The sequence below is a fragment of the Bubalus bubalis genome, chromosome 17 (genome assembly GCF_019923935.1).
Source record: "Bubalus bubalis isolate 160015118507 breed Murrah chromosome 17, NDDB_SH_1, whole genome shotgun sequence".
Taxonomy (NCBI): domain Eukaryota; kingdom Metazoa; phylum Chordata; class Mammalia; order Artiodactyla; family Bovidae; genus Bubalus; species Bubalus bubalis.
The window spans coordinates 6,145,264-6,153,935 of record NC_059173.1 but is presented as its reverse complement, the minus strand read 5'-3'; the positions used below and the strand labels follow the sequence as shown (position 1 = coordinate 6,153,935).

The 8,672-nt window shown below is 46.8% G+C and overlaps 1 long non-coding RNA gene across 1 annotated transcript; it reads left to right on the top strand.

Annotated features, from left to right (window-relative positions):
* Positions 1 to 268: 268 nt before the first annotated feature.
* On the top strand, positions 269 to 8,128 carry LOC123330041. Its single transcript, XR_006545742.2, has 3 exons — positions 269 to 447; positions 1,094 to 1,303; positions 7,762 to 8,128. It is a non-coding gene; the product is annotated as an uncharacterized LOC123330041 (long non-coding RNA).
* Positions 8,129 to 8,672: the final 544 nt, after the last annotated feature.

Here is an 8,672-nt window from a genome sequence, read left to right as displayed (position 1 = left end):
GAAAACTGAACGGTTGGCTTCCCCAGCAGGAATGGATAAGTCAATGCTTGAAGCACTCTCAACTCTGGGTTTAATTTGGCCACAGCTATTGATGATTTAATAACAGCTGGCTGATTATAGAGGCTCCATCTAAAAGACTCTAATTCCCCAAGGCTAATTGCTGAGCGTTTGATTAACCCAGTGGCTCTCATTAGAATCACCTGAAGAGCTTTCTAAACATACAAATGCCTTGGCCTCATCCCAGACCAGTCTTCCTCCAGCTCACCGCTATTGACATACTGGGCTGAATAAGTCTTTGTGGTCGGGGGCTGTCGTGTCCATTGAGGGATGTTGAGCAGCAACCTTGGACTCTACTCTGAAGATGCCAGCAGAAATGCTACCTCCTGGTTAGAATCAGCCCAAGTTGAGAACTAATGTCCCAGACTAATTCAAGAAGTTGGGGGCAAGGTAGGAACTGAACCTTGGTATTTCATATTAAATTCCTGCCCATAGCTGACTTTAGCCATTTCCCCGGGGCCAAACTCCTTGTTGAGCTAGTGGTAAAGAACCCACTGCCAGTTCAGGACACATAAGAGATGTGGGTTTGATCCCTGGATTGGGAAGATCCTCTGGAGAAGGCAATGACCACCCCCTCCAGTATTATTGCCTGGGAAATCCCATGGACAGAGAAGTCTGGTGGGCTATGGGTCCATGGGGTTGCAAAAGAGCTGGACACAACTTAGTGACTAAACAACAACAGTAGGCATATGATTTTATTAACTTGATCCGACACCCTGATGCAGGAATTCCTATGATTCCCCCTTCAGAGGACAAGAAAACGGAGGTCTGAAGAGGGAAAACAATTTGCAAGTGGAGATGACAGGACTCAAAATCAGGGTTGTGGAGAGTGGGGGTACAGCATTCTATGGAGAAAAAGATGGAAGTTTCAATATTTAAGTTTTCTGGCTGACAACACGAGAGGCGCTCCAGGTTTTGCAGGATTCCAGTCATTCCAAAATGACTTAGATCTGAGTGGAAGTGGCCAGCAATTAAATCCTTGGCATTTGGATTACTCCAAACACTCATGTAGGCAAACATTTTTTCCTTCTTTTAGATGCAATCTGGATCAGCCAGCGGGAAACCAGACAGTGAGGTGTGGGACCCACAAGGTCTTCTGCCCTGACTTATCAGAGCTGCGCCCTCCCTCTGCTACCTTCTTCAACCCGGAACCTCCTTCTTCAACCCGGAAGTGTTCAGCCCAGCCCTTGCCCTCGCAGGAAGTGTCTACGGGTCTTGGAGCTGAGACAGGAAGTGACTCGGTGAGGTTAGTGTTTCTCAGATTTCCTTCAGGGTGAAGGGTAGTCACAACGTAATTGTGAAAAGCAATTACAGGGTTCACAGTAGTCCAAATGGAGAGTGAGTTTTCTGACTGCCAGGAGGGAAAACATTTTAGGATTGGTTTCCTAAGAGGAATCCATCACTTTGATTTTAGCCGTGGTGGTGAACACAACGTTTGGTCTAATTTTAGAAACGTTCTGAGACAGGAATAGGTTGTTCCCTGTCTTTGTCAGACAGTAACTTAACGTTTTCTGAGTCTAGGATGGATACTGGCTAAAAACTTATGTTCAAAGACAGTTCTGTTTCTTTAGAATCACATCAGAAATTTCTAATGTAATGACAGTGATTCTTAACCCAAGTGGAAATGTGTATTGGTTGAAATATCTGTTATAACCATTAAACTTGGGTGAGAGAGAAGAGTGTAGTTAAGAGGAGCCAGGTCTCACGTGCATCACAGAAGACCTCAGAAGATGAGATGAAGTTCATTAGTAGAGGAAGCTGGAAAGTTGGGAAGGCAGGAACAACACTTGCAAATCCATGGGGCCATGAGGAGCCCAGTTGTACTGGGGATCAGGGCAAATTTCAGTGGCAGGAGCTGGGAGTATATGAAATGGGGAGGTCAAGAGATGCAGCTAGTTGGGGAAGGTCTGAGAATTCTTACCCTGCAGTCTGCTTTTCCTCGGACACTCAGCAGAAGCAAGCTTTTACCCCGATCCCTACCACACCTCTGACAATTGGCTTGGAGGCCTGGCTTCCTGTCCTCCATCATCACTGACCTCCTTTTAGGATTGTAGACATCTCCACCACCCTGTGGACTCCTGACTATGTCAGGTTATATGGAAAAAGGGAATTAAGGTTGCATATGGAATTAAGCCTGCAAATCTACTGACCTTGAAATGGAGAGATCATCATGGATTCTGTGAGTGGGCCCAGTATGAGCATCAGTTCAGTTCAGTTCAGTTCAGTCGCTCAGTCGTGTCCGACTCTTTGCAACCCCATGAATCGCAGCACGCCAGGCCTCCCTGTCCATCACCAACTCTTGGAGTTCACTCAGACTCACGTCCATCGAGTCAGTGATGCCATCCAGCCATCTCATCCTCGGTCGTCCCCTTCTCCTCCTGCCCCCAATCCCTCCCAGCATCAGAATCTTTTCCATTGAGTCAACTCTTCGCATGAGGTGGCCAAAGTACTGGAGTTTCAGCTTTAGCATCATTCCCTCCAAAGAAATCCCAGGGCTGATCTCCTTCAATATGAGCATAGGAGTTCCTAAAAGTGGAAGAGAGAGAACTAGAGAGATGGCAGCACAAGGAGGAATTGGCCCAGCATTTCTGGCTTTGTAGATGGAGGAAGGGGCTTTGAGTTTAGGAATGAGGCAGCCTCTAGAAAGAAGCTTTAAAAGGTAGGGAAACTGGTTCTCCCTTACAGTCTCCAGGTGGAACACAGCCCCAGTGAGTAGCCTAGTGAGACCCATTTTGGGCTTCCGATCCCCAGAACTGTAATAAAGTAAGTCTATGTTGTTTGAAGCCATGGTGTATGTGGTTATTCATCACAGCAACAGTAGAAAACTCATCCTGACCCCCATTTCTTCATCTGAGAAATGAGTTTAATAATCATGCCTCATTGTGTATTGAATATTGAGTTAATGGACATCAAACATTTAGCACAGATCAGGGCCCACAATATGTGTTCTTTTCTAGTGAGGCTGTAGGTGGATGGAGTTCAGGTCTACTAGCTTAGATGTGTTTGGCTGCTCCAGTGAGGGACTGGAGGAAAGGATCTTGGACTATGGATTGGGAGGACTGTGCACAAGTCATGGCTCTGTCTCTCACTAATAGACAGATGATCTCAGACTTGTTCTTACTGTGATCCAGGTCTCAGTTTTCCAGTCTGTGTGATGGGTGTGGGGGGAGATGGCCCATAAGCATCCTTCCAGCTGTGACCTTCTTATGAGGATTCATATTGTTGGGGGTGGGTAGGGGGATTTTGTAGCTCACTTGAAGCCCTTAGTTTGGTTTTCTGAGAAAGTGCACCTCCCATCATGTTCTTGAGACCTTAGGGTTGATGGTGGTCACCCCAATGCACTCGCTTCTCCCTGCATCATGAATAGGGCCTAGGGTCAGGGGAGCATCCTGAGACCACAGGCCAAGTTGACTGGTCTCTGCTAGTGTCCAGTCCATGTCCTCAGGCACATCAATTCCTCCCCAAACTCACAAAGCAAACCAACAGTTAAACACGTAATATCACTTTGTCCCCTCAGCCAAGTCGATTCCTGAGGTCTCCTGGTGCAGTTGAGCTGAGATGGGTTTCAGTGGTGGCTGGGCTACTTGCTTGTGAGCAAATTGCTCAACTCCCATGAGCCTTAGTTTATCCAACTGGCAAATGGGGATAATAATAAGCAACATTAGACTAAAGTAGATTCAACCTCATAAAGTCATTGTGATAACCAGTATATTAATTCAGGTAAAGCAGTATGATAATTGCTATGACCCGCAGGAGGCAGGGGTAGTGTTAACCCTTCTAGTGGGGGATGATGATTGTAGAAGGTTATACCTAAGCTGAACTTTAAATGGCAACAAGGTATGTGAAAAGCTTAGTACAATACCTGAGGTGGATTATATGCTTATAACGGAAAAGGAAGAGAATAAGAAATGAGGTTGCTGGGGGATCCAGTACTCCCCCGAGGCTCCCTGAGTCTGATCCACCTTAGTCCTGAGGCTTCTCCTCTTCCTGCCTCTCCCTCTTGCCCCATCGCTGCACCCATGCTTGGTCCTGGCCCTGAGCCCTGAATCCTACTGCAGGGGCACCCAGAAGGCACAGGCACAACAGGAGAGGGAGAGAGGCAGAGCTGGAGAGAGGGGCTTGAAGAAGATTGATGCTGGCATTGTCGTCATGGCAACGACAGGATGGGCTTGAGGCCCCACTGCCGGGAGCAGCTCCTCCAGCTCCTCCTGGATTCCAGAGCCTTTGAAGGAAGGCAAGAGGCTCAGGTGGGGGTCCTGAGAACACAGGTGGGGTCTCAGGGTGACAGCCAGGGAGAAGGAGGCTCTGGGACCTGCCAAATCAATGGGCTCTTAGAGAAGACCTGTCCAAATCTCTGAATTGAAAGATGAGGAAACTGAGTATTAAGGAGGAAAGTGGTGAGGACAATGTTTTCTAAGCACATAGTAGGTAACTGGTACTTTCTCCTCACTTCTAATGACGTGTCTCTCTTTGCCGCCTGACTGTGATTTGGGAGGGCAGGGGAGCATCTTGGTTATGGGTTAGGTGTCAGAGAGACCTGGTTTCAAATTCTTGCTTGGCCACTTACCCAGTGGGTGGTGGTGCTGTTATTTCCCCTGAGTCTCAGTTTCCTCATCTACAAAATGGATGGAGTTTATGATTTATAATATTGTCTGCCTCATAGAGTGGTTGAACTTTTTGAATGACATAACTAATATAAAATGCTTCATATGGTGCTTGGTAAAGCATAAATGCTCAATAAATATCCCTATAATAATAATATTATAAGGTTAGCCAGCAAGAAGCAGCTTCACATTTTGCTGGCTGGAAAAAAATATCCACTATATTTGTGTAGCATCATGAGAGGTGGGATCTACTTTACTTCTTGAACCATCTGGTTTTGCATCTTTGCCTGCCTTACATTTATAGCTATACTTTTCTGTCTCTTGGAGAACAGAGCTCTATTTGCTAGGGAAAGCCCATAGGTCAGTAGTCAGGAGATATAGGTTAATAATAAATAATAGTTCTCATTTATTGGGAGCTTACTATGTGCCAGGCTCCTTGCTAAATGTTTGGCATGAATTCTTCACAATGATTCTTTGTTAGGTGCTCTTATTATTCCATTTTAGAAAAGAGGAAGCTGAGGCTCAGAGAGGTTACATCTATCACCCAAAGTCACAGAGCTGGTAAGTGGCAGAGATGGGACCTCTGCCACAGGTGTGTGCTTATTCTTGAGAATGAAAGGGCAGTAAGGACTGATGCCGCTGACCTTGGTCCTGAAACCTTAGTGGCCTACGGGGCTGAGCTATTCCTTAGAATTCCTGTTCATCAGTGCCCCCGTCCTGCCTCTGCTAGAAATCTGACAGGTAAGAGAGGACGCCTTGGGGAAAGAACATAGAAAGGAAAGAACACAAGAAGTCGGTGAGAGAGAGAATCAGGGCCTTTTGCAAGGAGATATTTCATGAAAGGTTGCTGAGGAGAAATAAAAGTGACCTGATTGTATATATATGTGTGTGTGTTCATCTCTCTCTCTCTCTCTATATATATATATAGGAAGACAACATTGCTGGGGGAAGTGCTTTTTGAGACAGCTGATCTTCACCCTGCTTGCCACATTAGTGGTTAGCAGCCTATTTTCTGTCCCTCACAAGCAGGGTCTCTGTATTCTTGCCTCATAGAATAGTGAAAAGTCCATGTGTGACGCCTGGCACACCTGGGTGCACTCTCTTTAGCCCTTCTCCTGGTTTTATCAGTAAGTATCCTCTGCCTACATTTTCTCTGGCCACGCTGCATCCTGGCCAGCAATTACCCACCCAGAACATGGATTTCCTGGGAAGAATTTCTGCAGCCCAGCCACCCAAGTTCATCTGTAATGCGGGCTTTCGCTGCCGTAAAGCTCCAAGCTGCTCGGCAGAATTTGGAACCATGTTTCCCTGCTTTAAAAAGTGCCTCGAGTGAGGATTGTGTTCAGTGGTGGCATGTAAATGCCTCTTTCAAGAAGGGAAATTGCTTTGAAGTTACTATTTCCCTGGCTTTGATAATAATCTGCTTAATGTCTTGTGTCAAACTAATTACAGCATAATTACCTTTTTTAATAACAGGTACTTTTAATTGGTGCAGGGTTAAACAATTCTGTTGTAAAAATCAGTTGTTTTACATTCATGGCTATAGTTTACAAAGAACTGGGACAACCTTGTAATATTAAACACTCCACAGAGCTGGGATGGGGTGTGGATGAGAAGGCTGCCATGCCTCCTCTCCTTGACTTTGGACCGCCTTTCTTGTGATGCTTCACCTGCTCACGGACAGAACTTCTTATGCCAAACTCTTAGAAAAAGAGAGGAAGGATGCTTAGGGCTACGTGTGTTCACACTCTTCATCCTGCTTCCTTCTTATCTGTACACATGCAAGAGCATGTCAAAGAAGTGCTGTTGCCTCCATTAAATACATGGCTCACCCGAGGCGCAGACAGGTTAGGAACCTGCTGCAGGTCACAATGTCAAGTGGACGAATTCAGACTCTGAACTCATGCCCTTTGTCTCCAAATCCAGAGTTTTTGAAGGGTAGTATGATTGAGTGGTTAAGAGCTTGGGATGAGTCTGGAATCTAAAATATCCAGGCTCAATCCTAGCTCTATAACATAATTACCGAGTGACCTTGGATGACTCCTTACCCTCTCCAGGCCTGTTTCCTCATCAGTAAGCATGTGTGTGTGTGTGTGCTCAGTCGCTCAGTTGTGTCCAGCTCTTTGCAACCTCATGGACTGCAGCCTGCCTGCCAGGCCCCTCTGTCCATGGAATTTCTCAGGCCAGAATACTGTCATGGGTTGCCATTTCCTGCTCCAGGGGATCTTTCTGGCCCAGGGACTGAACTCATGTCTCTTGTGTCTCCTGCATTGGCAGGTGGATTTATTACCACCACACCACCTGGGAAGCCCCCATCAGTAAGAATAAGAAGTGATAATAGTATCCAGCTCATGGGACTGATAAGATAATATAAAACAACATAGGCGATGTGTCTAACACAGTAGGTACTCATACGGTGGTAATTCCTCCGATTCCCCTCTGAGCATTGCTACAATTGTGCTTTTCTTCTTCTGGATTCTTTCCTTATTAAAAAAAAAAAGCTCTTGAGTACCCCCATGGATGTATTTCCTCACGTCTTGGCTGAAAAAAAAAAGTGCACACACTCATCTCATTACTGCAGCTTTTTGCATTTCATTAAAAAACCTGACAGGCCATTTCATAATAATTTATTAGCACAGAGTCGATTTTTATTAATTACAATCATTAATTTATCAGTGTTCCCGTCATCCGAAGTTTGGTCAGAAATGAAAGGCGAGAAGTGCAGAGAGAAAAATGGGTGAAATGGAAGTTGGGGGGATCAGGGTCCAGTGGCACGGGGGTGGGGATGGAAGGGCCTCATTGGGTTGGTGGGCCCGATGGAGCAGGAGGCACCATCTTGGATGCAGAGCCTGGGGGAGGGGCAGTGTCCTTCACTGGTGACCATGGGTCTGACCGTTGAGTGATGCTTTCTTTCTTAATGCGGAAACAAAAGAAGTGTAAGGTTGATACACACAGGGCCTCACAGACATCAGGAGCAAAATCCTCCAAGCTCTGTCTCTGTGTCGCCCTTCACCTTCACCCCTCACCGCTCTCCCCCTTGCTCACTCCACTTGGATAGTCGTTGTTCCAGCTGATACTTACCTCTCCTTCTGGTTGTCAGCTTCTCGAAGGCACCAACCTCGTCTTGGCCGTCAGTCGAATTTCCAGATCCTACTAGAGAATTCAACGGATTCCTGTTAATGGATCATCTACCCACCCTCTGCCCATTTTATGGATGCAGAAGCTGAAGCCCAGAGAGGACGCCTGACCTGCTTTAGGTCACACAGTACCCTGACAGCTGAGTCAGACACAGGAATTCAACCTGCTGGACCTTTGACCAGTGGCCTGTCCCTTTCTTACATGTCCCCCCTTTTTGTGTGTTGGCTTTTCCCTCCATCTCAGCCCTTGGGGTGTCTCTTCTTTTCATCCGAAAACGTACAATGAAAAGCCAAAGTATGGATTGCGAATAAAGGTGAGGCTATTCCCTCTGAGAGGCACAGGGTGGGTTTCCTTCTGGGTCCTCATCTTCCTTCACTGAACCTCATTTCTGGCACCTACATTCTGGCTTGTTCTTCTCTGGGCAGGGAGCCCTTCTAATGGCTGCAGTAGAATCACTGTAGAATCACTGAAAAGTGAGCCGTGGAAACACTCAGGTACTGGGGTCCACCCTGGAGCTGTGTGATCCACGGGCTGATGTCTGAAGGGTGGGAGTCACTGCTCTTGGTGGGTCCTTAGGCAAGGGGTCCAATATTACTTAGCACAGTTCCTGGCATTTTGTAGGCTCTCAGCAAATAGCAGTGGACACAGTGCAGCATATTCAGTGAGCCCAAGGTCGCACAGAGCTGTAAGACTCTGTCCTTTGGGGCAGAGAGAGAGGAAAGGAAGAGGCCCACCATTACCTCCATGTCAGGAGTCGGGACCAACACCTGTGCTTTATCAGCAGGTGGGGCGACAGCACACTCTGTGCGTCAGAACAGCATCTGCATATCCTGCTCTCGGCCACGCTCCTGTCTCATGTCTGCTTGGGGCTGG